Source organism: Dipodomys spectabilis, unplaced genomic scaffold (assembly GCF_019054845.1).
Source record: "Dipodomys spectabilis isolate Male_0828 unplaced genomic scaffold, ASM1905484v1 ptg000187l, whole genome shotgun sequence".
NCBI classification, from domain to species: domain Eukaryota; kingdom Metazoa; phylum Chordata; class Mammalia; order Rodentia; family Heteromyidae; genus Dipodomys; species Dipodomys spectabilis.
The window spans coordinates 14,099,302-14,116,745 of record NW_024870864.1 but is presented as its reverse complement, the minus strand read 5'-3'; the positions used below and the strand labels follow the sequence as shown (position 1 = coordinate 14,116,745).

General features: G+C 38.5%; 1 gene segment (V, D, J or C); it reads right to left on the bottom strand.

Moving 5' to 3' along the window:
• Nucleotides 1–17,444, bottom strand: part of LOC122121246 — a 236,354-nt gene that overhangs the window by 47,922 nt on the left and 170,988 nt on the right.

Sequence of the window (17,444 nt, the reverse complement as noted above, 5' to 3'; positions counted from 1 at the left end):
GAGGACATGGTTCAAAGCCAGTCCAGGCTGAAATTTCCCCTTGTGACTCTTATCTCTAATTAATCATTCAGAAATTGGAAGTGGTGCTGTGGCTGAAAGTGGTAGAGTGTTTTCCTTGGGCAAAAGAGCTCAGGATCAGCACCCAGGTCCTGAGTTAAATCCCTACAAGTGATAAAAAAAAAAATAAGGTTCTTCATAGAGGGCCTAATAAACTAAGTTCCTTATGATCACTTATGTCAAAACAAAATAACCCAGAGAAAAAAATTCTCCTGAATTAATAACATTTCTAAATGAAAGAGAAAAATGGCAGAGGAAACTAAATTTTACACAGTCTTTTTCACAATCAATACATATGGGATTACATTTCTTCAGCATAACTCTACAGACTAACAGCAGCATTCTTAATATTTCTCTCTATCTTCTATAAGACAGTATGAACAAGAACACCGGTTACATTCAGTTAGGTAGTCAGACTATTACAACACCTATTTTTAATCTTTCTACAGAGTCTGCTCCTGGAAAAGTTATTAACTCTATATTAGACCCTCCTTGTCCTGCCTGCATTCCATGTGGGCAGCCGCAGCCATGACTCCCCACCTCATAGCAGGACCCAGCAAGAGCTGTGTTCATGTCTCAGTATAACAAACACTCAAGATTAAGTCTTCTCTTCAGGTTCATCAGAATCTACTAAGTAACAGAATGCTGGTTCAGAGTTGTACAAAGGAATTCATATTCCACTTACCCCATCTAGAGACCGAAGAACATACATATCTGTTGCTATTGGCCACTGTTTGTGACATTTTCTTATGGGTTACACAAAAAGTTTCTTCTATTAAAATTTATTATAGGAATTTTTACTGTGATTAAGTGATTACATAAATTTCACAATTTTCACAGGATTGTTACAGTCACGAATAAGTGATACTTATAATCACAAAACCATTCTACCCTTCGTGGGGCAAATTATCTTTATTGTGGCTTATAAAGTTTGTTAATTCTATGGTCTTTGACAATACAGTTATTTCTTCCACATGGGGTTATATATACATTTCTTTCCTTTTGCTTAGTGTCAGCTATTCCCTCTTTCCTGCTCATTCCCTCCCTCACATTGCTGCCATTGAGTTGCTTAGTTTGTTATGATCAATGTCCCGTGCAGCTGATAGGTCCCACTGTTGTGTGTCATCCCTGTTTGCCTCTGTCTCTCTGTCTTCCTCCTGGTTTCCCTCTGATGTGCACATATATACCATATATGTGGTATATATTATTTTTAATAAATTTATTATTGGGAAAATACCATACATTTCTTATCAAGCATTGTTGCCTCCTCCTTTGTTTTCCCTTCCCATTCCTTCCCATCTCCCCCCTCCCTTTCCTCATCCTCCCTACCCCCAAAACCTCCAGCACCAAAGTTGTAAACTTCATTTTCGACATAATGCTTTGTACAGCTCATTATTTCAATGGGTCCACCTGTAAAATCCCTATTTAAACAATTTCTTTTTCTCTCTCTCTTTTTTATTGTGAAAATACTGTGCGGAGGGGTTACAATTACATGGGCAAGATAATGAGTACATTTCTTATCAAGCATTGTAGCCTCCTCCTTTGTTTCCCCTTCCCTTCCCATGCTCCCCCGTCCCGTCCCACCACCCCACCCTCCTCCCTCCGCCCTTGCCCAAAATTGTAAAGTTTGTTTTCTACATAATGACTTGTAGATCTCATTGTTGAAATGGGTCCACTTGTATCCCTAATTAAATGATTTGTTTTTTCCTGTTCCCTCCCAAATTATACCAACATCAAATAGAGTGAAACCAGGAGTTGTACAGTGGAGAAGGGCCATACAAAGCAACAAAGAAATCATCTTGTAAATATGTTATTTCTAAATATCTTATTTTTTTTTATTCTTTTGGTGCTTGCTTAAGCAAAGAGAATGAGCAAACTCTTTGAGATACCACTACTGGAAGAAAGTTCCAAACTGAAATTAAATGCCAGTTACATGGAAGGGGAGATGACTAACACAGGTAATTACCCAATAGGTTGTAACTTCATCCTGTATACGAGTTATAATTGATATAGCTCAAAAGAAATACTGAAATCTTATCCTTTGATCCCCTCCCCCCGCCCCTTTGTGTGTGTGTGTGTGTCTTTGGACTTGGACTCAGGGTCTGATCTATGGCCCTGAGCTTTATTACTCAATGTCAGCACTCTTCCACCTGAGCCATATCTCCATTTCTACCCTTTTGTTGTTTAACTGGAGGAAAGTGTCTCTTGCACTTTCCTTTCCTGGGCTGGCTTTAAACTGAGATCAGCAGATCTCAGCCTTCTGTGTAGGTAGGTTTTCAGGCATGAGCCACTTTCACTGGCCTCTTGTAGATACATAAGCCTTGTAGAACACCAGGATTTGAATTACTACCTCTCAAAATAGGACAAAGTACAGCTTCAGGAACCACAGTCCCATGACACACAACCAGGCATGGAAGGGTTTCATTCTCAGGATTGGAACATTGTGAAGTTACTGATCAGTCTTGCTTGCCATTTGCCCTCAACTGCATACCAAGTGATGGTCTGCTCTTCTTAGGTGTGGTGCAGTAGTAGAGGCTCAGTAGTGGTCATTGTTCTTGGCAAGCTGGATGCAGAGAAGCAGCAAAAAATATAAAAAGATAATAAGTTTAAATGTTGCCATGGATTGGAGAAAAGCGATTGATAAAAATCTTTCAAGTGACTATGGATAGAAAAAAATACCGCAGCCTAATAAAAGATATAGGTGGCAAAACTATTGTCAACATCATACTAAATGTGGAAAACTGAAATTATGAAATTATTTCTTCAAAAATAAGAATATATAAGTATAAACAAGGAGATGAAGCATTTCTACAATGAAAACTACTATAATAAAAATAAACAAAATGCACAAATGTATACATACATATAGTTCTTTATTTTACCTACATAGACTTCTCTTTGCTTTGTGAATCCAAAGTAATAGCACAACCCTGACTCCCCAGAGTATGTAGATATGTCGTTAACAAGTCAGGAGAGGCATTATACAGTCTGTGCTGAGGGCCATCTAGAGAAAAGAATGATAGGATAAAAAGGATCTTCTCGGCCCCTTACAAAAGAAAAAAATACATGTACATATACAAACAATATCAGTAATGCATCCCATTTAGTTGATGCTTTTCTGATTCTGATCCAAAAACTAAGCTGGCTTACACCTTCAACTGCTAGGAAAGTTTCTTGAATTCAAGGTCACTGAGAATGGAACCTGAGTCCTGCTTCCTCACAATGGTTGCAGCAGCAGGAAGAAGAGAAGCAAGTCTGCAACTATATGTCCAAACTACATGTCAATTCCTAAGGCTGATCCTGCTCAGGGATAGCTGGTTTGGTGACTTAGTTTCCCTGCACTGCCATGGAGCACACAGATACCTTGCTCTGGTAGACAAACTTACGGAATAGTTTTAAAATCAAAGTTCTGGAAGCCGGGAAGTCTAGAGTGTCATCTGTTTTAGACGCTCTTCCTGACTGTTCACTTTCTTGTAATGTCCTCACAAGGACTTTGATGCCTGTGACAGAGACAGAGACAGAGCCATCCAGGGCCACATCTCCTCAAGACACTAGCACTACAGGACTTGCTACAGTCTCAGGGACCTCACATCACCTCACTCACTGTTACAGACTTCTCCAAGGACACATATCTCAGGGACAGGAATCAATCCTTGATAAATGTCCTTTGCTGATAAATGAGGCAGGCAATAGAGGCAAAGCCAAGCTTCCAGTCTCTAAATTCCCAAAACAGAAGACTTTCCCCCACAATTCAGCCTGCTGACAGCTCCTTCTGAGTGTCCCTGGTCCTAGTCAAATACCCAAGCCTGGAGACTCTTTGTTGATGATAAAACACTAACTCTGTGGTTTCCATAGTTTACTAAGCTAGATTGATTGGTCTTTTCATATATATTGTGGGATTTCACTTCCATCTAGTGGTATTATTCTAACATTACATGTTTTAAAAACAGAATTCTATTTTTTTTATTTTTTGTTAATTAAGTTTTTATTTTACTTCATTGCAAAGATGCTGTCCAAAGGGCTTACACTTACATGAGTAAGGTAATGAGTACATTTCTTGTCAAGCATTGTTACTCCCTCATTTTTGTTCTCCCACTATTCCTTCCTTTCCCTACCTGGTTCACCTCCGCCTCAAAGTAGTATAGTTCATTTCCAATATAGAATCTTGTGGGTATCATTGTTGCAATGGGTCATCCTGTGCCTTTGTTTCAGCATTTTGTTATTCACTTTCCCCTCACAAAATTAGAAAAATGTATATACAAGATTCTATACAAGGGTTGGGAAAGTGGCTCAATGATAGAGCGCTTGCCTTGCATGAATGAGGCCCTGGATTCGATTCCTCAGCACCACATAAACAAAAAGAAAAAAGCCAGAAGTGGAGCTGTGGCTCAAGTGGTAGAGCACTAGCCTTGAGCTGAAGAGCTGAAGGACAGCACCCAGGCCCAGAGTTCAGGCCCCAGGACCGGACTACCCCCCCTCCAAAGAAAAAAGCAAAAAAAAAAAAAGAAAGTTCCCATATAATAATTTTGACAAATTTTTACCATTCTGCTGTTTTGAACAGGGCAGAATTATTTTAGGGTCATAAGCAGGGAATTCCCCTGTGACCTGTCTCCTCTACAGGCATGGAACCCCTATTTGCAATCTGCTGATCATACTGGAAGCAAATTTTTGCTTGTTAGGACTATCAAATTTTTGGCCTATGTACTCCAGATGTTTTTCCAGAAAACATAAATCCACACATAGAAATTAGATAGTCACAGCTGTTTGAATTGGCATTAGTAATAATATTTTTATTCTTGATGTGCCATATCTCTATATAAAACTGAATGAAAAACACAGTTTGCAACAGAATAAACATGAGTATATCAACTAGAATCTGGATATGGTTAGTAAACTCTAGGGGATTTTCTCATAGCTTTCAGACTTTTCATAAACATAAATAATAGAAACCAAATGAGATGGTTTATACCTATAATTCTACCTACTCTGAAAGTGGACATGTGGATAGTGGGAGTTCAAGGTCAAGCTGGAAAACATACAAGAGACCTCCATCTCAATCAATAAAAGCTGGGTGTGCCAATGTGTGGCTTGTCATCCTACCTGTGTTGGACATCCAAGTAGGAAGTTTACTATCCAGGTATCCTAGGAATAAACAAATGCAAGACTGTATCTCAAAAACAACCAAAGCATGCTGGATGTGGCATGATTCAAGAGGTAAGGTGCCTGCCTGGCAAATGCAAGGCTCAGAATTCAAGCCCAAGTACCTACCAAAAAAATTATAAGTAAATAATATGAAATAATTCTCTAGATAACTACTCACTTATTACAATTATCTTATGTATTCTCCAAATAATCTTGTAGTGAAGGCAGAGAATTGAATAAGCCAGATCAATATAATACTCCAAAATCAGAGTGGCCCAGAGGTCAGCTTTAAGATCATTCAATGTGTGGATCTTACTGTTCTTAGATCCACAATCTTATGGGGGGAAAACGAATGTACAAGTACAATGCATATATTTACACCCTTCATCCAGTTTCACTTGTTGAAATTCTATCTCAAATGTAATGTTATAGAAGTGGGCCTTTGTGTGTATATTGATGGTAATTAAGTCATGGAGGCAAGCCTTCATGAATGGGATTTAAATAAACAAAACCAAATAGATTTCACTCCTGATCTTTAATACAGAACATCACTAAGAAAAAAAAATCCTGACTATGCTGGCATTGCAATCTTGGACCTCCAGGCTCTAGAATGTAGAAATAAATTTAGTGTTTATAACCAATACAGTGTCTGGTAATTTGTCATCATAGGTCAAAAGGATGAACAGTAAGCCAGCTGAAAAGCACTGTTGTGGTTTCTCTATGTTTTATTCTTCCATCTTTCCAGAGTCCCTGTGATGTTGAAAAATGTTAAGGCTCCATAGAGAAAAGTTTTAAAACTGCCTTCTTGTCCAACTCTGACTTCAAAAATTTTGGAATGTAAGGAATGACATCAAGTATCCAAGAGTCCTAAGACAGGACAGTTGATCCTCGTCTGCTTTGCTCTTCAGCACCTGGTGCAAATTTACACTATATAAACAAGTCAAATAAGGTAGTTATAATACATTTTAAAATGCATAGCCAGAAAACACTTTATGAACACTCTCTCACTATAGTCTCATTGGCTCCCATGTCCAAAAGAGGAAACTAAGGCTTAAAGATAGGTAAGTAATTTACCCAAGTATGCAAATTGGTATATTTGTACTTTTAAATGCAGATTAAACTATATCCATACTTAGGCTGACATACCATGTGTATTTATTTTCCTGCAGAAATAAAAGTCTCACCAACTTTTTTCCATATTCTACACTCATATGCACTACCATGATATCTCTATCCTGGCTGCCTCCAAGTCATAGCAGCTGAAGTTGGTACATCTGTACCCTATCAAATACAAATGGCTGAGACTTCGGCAACTGTACTTTTAACTCTCCCATGCAGTAATAATGTGTAATTAACAGTATGAAATCCTGGGCTAGAGAATAAAACTTTTAGGATGGTGCTAGGCCCACTTTGCAAATCTTTCTTTGTCTCTTTCTTCCTTCCTTTTTAGTGCTGGGGATTGAACCCAGAGCCTTGTGCATATTAAGCAAGTGAAACAACACTAAGCTACATGGCCATTTCCATCTCTCCAATTTGATTTACTGTTACCCTGTTCCTGATACTTTGCATTCCTTGGTCATACTATTTGGAGACTACTAAACTTCAAAAACTTTTCATCTTTTTTCTCCCTTCCCATGTATCAAGACACTGTGCAAGAAAGATTTTCCTGACCTCCCAAGGCAGAGTTCATGGCTCATCATCAGGTTTTATTTTACCATGCATATCACTCTATTATTACATTTATAATACCAACTCACTTAAATAATTGTTCTCTTCTTCAGACTATTGGTAGACTATTGTTCAATCCTATTTTTTATATAACCAGGAATAGAATTTTTCTCGTGTTGTTTTCCTCTTTTTGGCTTGGTAAAATTCTCCTGATTTTGTAGAACTGTTTATTTTCCATGATTATTGTTTCAGGACATTTCTGCATAATGTCTATAATAAAATTAAGAGATTTCCAGCCAAAGAAGACAACTCAGCATTCTAGAGGTTAATGACTCTACTCTGGGTTCCTGTGCACTGGGCACTGCATTTGGCATCTCGGTTTTACAAAAATGGACAATCTATATTGAAAGTTGCTTTCTTTTTGATTTCCTATTTTGAGCCATTTAAGGTGAATAGCAAGTTAATTGTTGAAATATGAGGTGGTAGACTTTTTTTAAAAAATATTATTTATTGTAAAGATACTGTATAGAGTTGTTACAGGTACATGAGTAAGGTAATAAGTACATTTCCTATTGAGCATTGTTACCCACTCCTTTCTTTTCCCTCTACAGTCCCTTCCCTCCCTACTTCCCCAACTCCTCCTTCCCCCTACTCCCAAACTTGTGAAGTTCGTTTTCCACTTAGTGTCTTGTACATTCCATTGTTTCAATGGGTCAACCTGAATCCTTGTTTCAGCATTTTTTTATTTCTCTGCCACTCCCCAAATTAAAAAAATGTATATACAAGACACAGGGCACTGGAACCAGGGTTATATGATTTGGTAATCTTTAGCCTTCAAATCTTAAAACAAAAATAAGCAATGCATGATGAAATTTGTTCATGAGGGTACTCTCAACCTCCTGATTGATGCTCTGATTCTTCCATTAAAGTATAATCTTGTTAGAATCAAGTTTTGATCCAGGCTAAAATGCAAATACCATGGAAATGATGACATTAAGTTGGTATTAGTTAATTATGCCTTACTATTAATGAAATAACTTGGAAAAGGTTTTACAAAAACTGGATGATAGCAAGAGCGATTTTAGGAAAAGGCATTATAGTGTGTGAGCTGAGTAAAATTGTACAAAACTGGAACTGCATGCTGGGAAAAAAATAACTTCACAGGTAGGAGTAACTTACTTTTTAGATGAGCCAAGTTAAGATGGATTATTATGTAAGAAGAAAGTTTGTATTCGGTTCTTTCTAAAAACTAGCAGAAACTTATCTATTCATAAAAAATAAAAACTAGAATGAAAAATTCAAAACAACTTTGATGATGCATTTAATATTTTGGAGACAACAACGATTTTCAGTGTAGACACAGTTCAATAAACTATGGTATTTATAAGCACTGGACTCCCATGTAATCATTATGTGATGTTCTTAGAACAGTGCAATTTCTTAGGATGTTATTAGATAGGAAATATATGCATGATGTAATGCGATGAAAAGTCAAGTTATAAAGTAGGCTCACACCTGTAGTCCTACCTACTCATAAGGGTGAGATTTGAGGATCATGGTTCAAAGACAGCCCCCACAGGAAAATCCATTTAACCACCAAAATGCCAGAAGTGGATCTGTGGCTAGCCTTGAGGGAAAAAAAAAAAAAAAAGGCTGAGAACAATGCACAGGCCCAGAATTCAAGCTCCAATTTTGGCAATAAACAAATGAATAATCAAACAAATATATGACCCCAAATTTGTAGGTATGTATATGCATATAGGCATGACAGAATGGTATAACTGTGGTGTTCCAATGTTTACCTTGTGGAATTCCAAAATGAGATCAACATAAACAGTTACTTAAAGAAACTCAAAGGTGACAATATGTTGGAAATGTTCTGTCAACTTGTGGGGCATTGAGAGAGAAAGCGAAAGAGGAAGAAAAATGAGGGAGGGGGTAACAAGTTAGACAAGAAAGTAATCACTACCTTACTTATGTAAATGTAACCCCTCTGTACATCACCTTGACAATAAAATTAAAATTAAAAAACTAAAAAAGAAAACCAAAAGCTTTTACTTATTCTATTTAAAACTATATTTTAAAAGAATTATAGGCATGTTTTAAAGTTCTAATGCATTGCCCCACTCTACTGGACTGGAATATGGGGAGAATTATTTACACGAGTCCATGAGTAAGAGCCCCAATAAGAATTCCACAAAGAAATGTCAACGTGGACCAAAGGGTCCTACTCATAATACCTTGCTTCTACAGCAAATCACACAATCCTCCAAATCCACATAATTTGATCATTTAAAGGCAAATGATGAACCAACTTCTCCATTTGTAGAAATACATAACTGTGACAAGGATGGAAAAGGCACCGAGAGCCGATTCATAGATAATGGAATGTGTCCAACACATATCCAACTCTCAGTCTGGGAAAGTCAGTCATCCTTGGCATACTAATAACAACCACAAAAATGCTAACTGTGGGATTCAAAAAGATTGCATGAGAACATGTGTTCATTGTGACAGCACAGCAACTTTAGTACAAATTACTATGTCTCTCTTTCCTTGCCTTATTCCCATCTCATTCTTCAATTCTGAAGGTGATATTCTGGGGAGCCAGTTCTCTTTGCTCCAGTAATTAATGAAAGGGAACAGGTGATTGGAGATAAAACTTCTTCACATAATTCTTGGATTCTCATTCTTTGTTAAGCTTACTGAGTACTAATAGGATTATAAAACACAAGAAAGTCTTAACTTTTCCACTAATTTTTTAAATGCCTCCTATAAGAAAATCAAAATTAATCAAATAAACAACTCAGAAACAATATAAAGATGTTTGTGGTGTATTAATACCAGGAAAAATTGAAATGTCACATGTAAATACCAAATGACATTTACAAAGCACAAACCCTAATTCTTCTGTGAGCTAATGTGATAATTACAGACTTATACTTTCCAAAAAAAATCACCATTGAGAATACCACAGCCAATTCCAATCACAGAAGCAAAGCTGCAAAGAATTGCTGAAATTTTCAACTATTCAGTCCTAAAATTGAGAGGGTTGATTCTGTTGACGTTGATGGTTTGATGCTCTTCCTCACAAATGAATGTGCCTATGTAGAACAATTTATAACTATATTTTAACTTTATGGTGTCTAGCCTTTCTGGTCTGATCTTCAGTCTGAGTACCGCTATTGAGCATATGTGGTTTATACACATGGGCCATCCCTTAACAAGCAGAAACACGCTCTAAAACAGTTCTAACAGAAAATCTGTGATAATGGAAATATTCTATATATGTATTGTCTAACAGACTAGCCATGGCTACATGCGTCTACTGAATTTCAAATGTGAATAGTGTCTGAGAAATTAATTCTTCCAATTTTAGTTAAGTTAAATGAAATTTTAAATAATGAGATTCATCTACTGAGCTGGACAGCTCAGTTTCCAAATAAGGAAGCTGAAGTTCTCCAAAAATAGTGATAAAATATAATCCAAGCTGGGATCAGGTTGCTAACATCTGTAATCTTAGTTACTCAGGAGGCTGAGATCTGAGGATGACGGTTCAAAGCCAGCCCAGGCAGGAAAGTCAGTAAGACTCTTATTTCCAATAAACCACTAGAAAACGAGAAGTAGTGCTGTGGCTCAAGCGGTAGAGTGCTCACCTTGAACTGAAGAGTGCAGGGACAGCGCCCAAGACCAGAGTTCAAGCCCCACGACAAACCAAAAATATATGATATAATATAATCCAAGTGAAGAAGGTTCCATTGGATACTAACTGCATGTTTGTGAATTATCTGAGTTTTTCTGTCTTATAGAATTCAGTCATCACTTACCGAGATTGACAGCTGGGAGGAAAGGGGTGGGGATAAACACAAGCTACTTGGGTTACTGAGAACTGCTCCTTGAAGGTGAGGGTTGTGAATGAATCTTTTCTATATTTAGTAGACAGCAAAGTGTCTAGAATGCTGTAGGTAGAAAAATGTATTTCAAAGTGTAAAACAGGTACTCTGTTTATCAAAATAGGAGAGAAATCAGACAGGTAAATTCTATAAATATACAATCAATATATAGAAAATTTGCTACATTCTAATCCATGATAGGCTCTGGAATAAACTTTGGTTTTCTGTACATACTCTGTAAATAGTCACACACTAAAAAAACAGAAATGTAATCCTTTATTACTATTAAAATACATAGAATACTTCATAAAATATATTTGTGGACCTATTTTTCCTTAATTTCTTCCACACCTGCATTAAAAAGTGGCTCTAAGAGAAAAGTTTCTAGATGTGTAAAATATGAACTCCATCTATTTCTTTTGTTGAATTTGTACTCTGGATAGGATTTAAGTCCCCATTTCATCTTAAGGCTTAGGGCTAGTAAAAGAATACATAATCTCAACAATTGTCATGTCTCATTTTTAAGGAGAGTTATGTATTTATTAGGAAAAATATGTATTGGTCTTGGTAGCTAGGAACCTTCAAGAAACAAAAGAAAAAGAACAATTCCACAGCCGTCTCAATTATTTGCATATCTTCAAGTGAACGCTAGCTGCTCTTTATTCTATAGTATATTTACAAAGATATTTTTACAAACTATTTCTAAGCTATTGTCATCCTCCAGAGTAAAGTTCAGGCATGCCTATTGCTCATTATAGAGATCACAGTTGCTCAAACTCAGAATCTATTGTTTGTATAAGTTTCACCTGGCTATCTTTACCTCACTCAGTAGCACTGAGGGCTGGGAGATTTACTTCAAATATATAAATACACACATACACACACACACATCACTAACTTTCACTATTGCTGTAAAAATTAAGTCCCTTTTGTCTCTGACCCAAGAGTATTACAAATCATCTAGCATCCATGAAAATGTTATTAACTTGCGAGTAGGTTAAATTTCTCGCTTCATACAATTCTACATACTTATATGAAGAAAAATATATACCTAGAGTTTTGGTGTGCTTCTACTTTACGAAGCTCTCAATTTTCATCTTTTTTTAAAATACATTTTTAATTGTAAAAATACTGTACAGAGGGGTTACAGTTACATGAGCAAGGTAATGAGTACATTTCCTATGAAGCATTGGAAGGCAGCTCAGTGGTAGAGAGCTTGCCTTGCATGCATGAGGCCCTGGGTTCGATTCCTCAGTGCCACATACCCAGAAAAGGCCAGAAGTGGCCCTGTAGCCCAAGTGGTAGAGCAGTAGCCTTGAGCTGAAGAGCTGAGGGACAGCGCCCAAGGCCCAGAGTTCAGGCCCTATGACTGGCATTTAAAAAAGAAATCTGTTTGAATTTTCATGTTATTTGCCCTATTTTAGACATTGGAAGTCACATATTTCCATCAGAACTAACTAAATTTAATGGCTGCAACTTTCTACAGGGTTTTTAGGACCTAATAAGTTGTAAATATGCCCTAAGGCTTTTTACTAAAAGCTGAGGGAAAGAGATCCAAAAATGGAAGCCGATAGGCAACCAGAGCATTATTATATAGCTTTAGTTCACTGTTACAAAAACAGGAGTGCAAATCAATATGATGGTTCATAGTTACAGGATCAGAAGACATATTGGAAACTGACATCAGAGAAGGGTTAGTCACTGTAGGAAAACACAAAACAGGATATACCAAAGGATGCAATCATCAGTGTCCAAAGAAGCAACACAGAATGGGATAAAGTCATTGCAAGCATATATTTGATGAGTGGTTCACATCAAGAATATACAAAGAACATCATCCTAACAACAACAAACAACCTGATTTTACAATGTGCAAAGAACTCAGATGTTGATCCAGAGAAGAGAATTAAAGTGTTAACAAGCACAGGAAGAAGGTGTTAACATCACTAATCACCAGGAAAGTGTAAGTTAAAACAATGAAGAATATGACCACTTCATATGAGTTAGGATAACTACAAAAAACAAAATAACAATACTGACAAAAGTGTGGTAAAATTGAAACCTTTCTATGGGAAACAGTATGGCATCTTTTCAACCAATTAAAAACAGGATTATTCATGCCCATAATCCTAACCACTCAGGACAGGAAGCTGAAATCCAAGGATCGAGGTTCAAAGCTAGCCTGGGTAGAAAACAGATAGGGGACCTGTGGTTTAAAGTAGTAGAACACTAGCCTTGAAAAATTCAGAGACAGTGACCTGGCCCTGAGTTCAAGCACATGACAAAAAAAAAAAAAGAAAGAAAGAAAGAAAGAAAAGAGAATTATCATATGATACAATGACTCCACTTCTGGGCATATACTCTAAAGATCTAAAAGCAAGGTCTTGAAGAAATCTTTGAACACTCATATTGATTTTGTACAGTACTAAAACATGGAGGCAATACAAATGGCCATCAAGAAATGAATAGATAAACGTGGTATATACATACAGTGGTATATTACTTCAACTTTAAAAAGAATTATGTTGTGACAGATGCTATATTATGCTAAATGAAATAAGCTGGACCGAACTTAGAAATTCTTACCTATAAGACCATCAGAGACCGTGACCAATGTAAAAGCAAAGGAGTCTTTATTGAAAGCTCGAGCTTGGTCCTCTGCATACCAGGTAACTGGTGATGCAAGAGATCCCAGCCCAGGGTTATAGTACTTATTATACACTTTTTTAGGGAATGCAGGGACTTTGTATACATCATAGCGTCTTACAACAAATTATTACATGTCATGGGAAAATCATAATACAATTCTATAGTATGATTGGCAGACTACAAAGCAGAAACAGGTTGTTGGTTAGATCACAGGGCTGAAGTACTTTAAACTGGTTGGCTTGCACCACAGGGAGTCTCAAAGAGATTCCAGCTAAATTGCAGGTTCCTTTCTTAAACAAACACCCCCTGTGGCCCGACTGCAGGGGGGCGGGTCACCATGCCCTCTAGCACCTACCTACCTGAGATTTTCTCAAGCATTGTTTATGTTCCTAGTGCCCAAGATTTGCTTCTTCTGTTCATTCCCAGGCCAGGCTCATGGTCATCTACATAACTCATACTTCAGAAGATGACAGCTAGCTCAAGATGGAGTCACTCAAGCCTCAGGCTCCTCAAAGCCAGTCATAAAAAAATCAAATATTGCATAATTCTACTTATATCAGTTACATAGAACAGTCAAATTGATAGAGACAGGAAGCAAAATCGTACTTCATGGAGATCTTGAAGCAGAGGAGAGTGGAAAATTATTTTAATGAATATAGAATTTTAATCTTGGAGGATGAAAAGAGTATGGACATTGAACTTTTACAATATTGTAAATATACTTATTACTACTATGTTGTATTCTTAAAATGATTAAGATAAGAAAACCTGGGAGAGGAGAAGGAGGAGAATGATGAAGGGGTAAATATAATCAGGGTACATTGTATGTCTATGTGGATATATCAAAATGAAATCCACTTATATAACTAGGTAATGCTAATACAAAGTGTAAAAAAAATGATAAATTTTGAGTTGTTTGCATTTGACCACAAGTACTGAAAAAAAGAAAAAAAAAAAAACCACAGGTTGGGAAAACAATTTAAATTGCCAGTAAGCAATAAACCTGGGTTCAAAACCATATCTCACTTAAGTGTGAGAAGCTGTTTTTTAATGTAATGAGAGAAGGCTCAGGGATATCACCCCTTTTGTACAAAATACATAGTCAAGTTGCCGTTATTTGGATGTTATCAGTACACATTTTAAAAATACAATAGCATATGTAGCATCTGAGATATGTTTCCTCTTTTTCTTAAGCTTCCAAGTAGTTTCTAGTTGCACACAAACTGCAGGATCTATTCTTCTTATAAAACAGTAAAACTTTACAGGTGAGGTCTATAGCCCTTGATATACATAGCAAAACATCTCAGGTGCCTACCATAATATCCACCCTTCCTCTCTGAATCAATAGAGACACCTGTCCATTTAACGGAACTCCAGGCTAAGTAAAATAGTGATAACATTTCCCAATAGTGATGATATTTAGATAACAATACAGAGAAAAATGTTACCTGATAGCTTCTAGAATATTGTCTTAAAGGACAGTCCGCACAAGTTCTGTATTTCTTTATTTCCTTCTTTCTGTTCCTTCACCTCACTTCTGGAACTTGGAAGTGATTACTGGCATTTTAGCCATCACCTTGGGCCAAGACAGTGAGGGCTATATCCTAACATTGGGGTATGCCTCCATCTTCTTGGAATCTTCATACCTTTACTGTCTTCCTCTGGGGTTTGGACAGATTAGAGACTAAACCATTACTAGTTGCATTGTTATGATACATTTGAGTTCACCTTTCCTTAAGATACCTACACTGTGGATATGCACTCACAGAAAATACATAGTATTGCTTTTTAATATATATATATATATATATATATTATCCTTTAAGTAGTTGTACAAATGGTCATCACTCAACAAGTCAGTTATCGGTCCTTTTATGATTTTTCTTTCATTTGTTCACCAAAATAACATTACCAGTTACATATTGAACACACTGTTCTGCTACTAAGAACTTGCCTCATCTGCAGTTTAGATTCCTAAGTATATGTTTACAGATGCACAAATACAATCTTCGGCCTGAATTCAGCTCAGAATGTACCTTCAGGAGAAATTACTTCCCACAACAAAATACAGGACTATGAAGACGATAAAAAGCACTCGGGAATGGTGGCTCCTACTCCACCTGACTTTAGAAATTCAGTCCAGTTATTTCTCTGCCCTAGATTTTACCATGCTGGCTAAAAGCAGAACTGAATCTGCCTTCTGTAAGTAGAAATCAAGTGGCATTCAAGGTAAGTGTGCAAGTTTAAGTCAGAGGCTTTGCTGCTTCAAAACAGAGATTTAGATATTCAACCTCTGTCAGCATAGTGTTTCATCGGTGACCAGCCCCCTGTGAGTAACAAGTGTAGATGTGCCACTCAGAGGGAGTTAAACCACTTCAGCTGGGTAGTTATGGATAACAGGTGATGGTTGGAATTGGCTCCAACATGGTGGGGATGAATGACTCTGCAAAAAATACACACCTTGTTCCCATCAGGCTTCAGGTGCTAACACATGAGCTGTTTCTGACTATGGTCTGGGGAGTGTCCCTCTACCTCCCATCCAATCAAAAGTCTTTTCCCCACTTGTGCTCTGAGATTGGGCATCAAATAAGGAAACTCCCTACACATGCTCTGAGACTGGGAAACCAATCACAAGATGCCATGCAGCACAAGCCCGCCCCTTGTCCAATCAATCCAGGAACATGCCCTCAGGGGCAGAGTCAAAGAGCTCTACATATACCTCAGGGATGGGGGCTTCTTCGGATCTGCTTTTGGCTTCTCCTTTTGCTGAGGGGGTCTCTTTCACTGCTCTCTTTTTGCTTTGAAGAAAACCTGCTTTGGGGGGGGGTGGGAAGGGATGAAAAAAAATCAAAAGAACTTGCTTTAAGGGGGAAATGGGAAGGGATGAAAAAAAATCAAGAAAGCAACAAAAAACCTGCTTTAAAAACTTTTTTTCTAATGTATTTATAAGGTGGGTTTTTTTTTGTTTTGTCCTTCCCGCAGGGTATGACCCCTGTTTTCACTGTATTTGATGTTGTTATAATTTGGGGAGAGGAAGCAAAAAAGACAAATTGTTTAAATAGGGATACAGTGAGATGAGATGCACAAAATGCTAAGTCGAAAAACTCCACAACTTTTGAAGCAGTGCGGGGAGGGGGGTGAAATGGGGAGGTGGGGGGTGAAATGGGGAGGAGGGGGTGAAGTTTGGGGAGGTGGAGTGGGGGTGGGGGAGTGTAGTTGTCTAGATGGGAGGGCAGAGATGGTAGGGGAAAAACAAAGGAGGAGGCAACAATGCTCATGTCATTGTAACCCCTCTGTACGGTATTTTCACAAGAAAAAACTTATTTTTTTTTTAAAAAAATTTCTGCTCTCGAATTCTTTAAATAAAACAAACCCGAGACATAGACAATAGTGCTATTCTGAAGATGTTGGGGGGAGGGAAGCCTTGGCCTTCAGGTGGTGCAGAGGGCATGCAGGAGGCTCCCCAGGCGTCGCCAGAGGGGCAGAGCTGGCCAGGCCGCGGGGCAGGTGAGGCGGGCAATGGCCGGGGTGACATTGCAGGTGCCCGGCAGACGCCCCTCCGCGGCGACCCAGCGCCTGGCCGGCCCGGCGCCCTGCGTGGTGGGATGCTGGGTGGGTGGATGCGGGATGGTGGTGGGGTCCCGGCCGCGCCCGCAGCCGCCACGCCTTGGAAGGGCAGGCAGGAGCAGCTCCCAAGACGCCCGGGCCAGCGACCCACTTCCCCTCTTCCCCATGGACGCCATTTGCATGGCGCCCACAAATGTTTGGTGTAGGAACGCTACTTTCAGCGTTGCATTGTCCCAGAACAATCGCCTCTGCCTTGGACGCATCTGAGGCGAGCAGCGGGACCAAGCGCCACTGAGCGCCGCTGAATGAATGGGCTGCAGACAGATGGGCCTGAGGTGAGGCTGAGGCGGCCAGGCGCAGCGCCGGTGCCAGTGCCCGCGGGGCTTTTGCAGAGGTCGCTGGGGCAGGGTGCTTACTCAAGGCGGCCAGGCCATGGCTCCAGCCCTGCCGCCCAAGGCACTTCAGGCC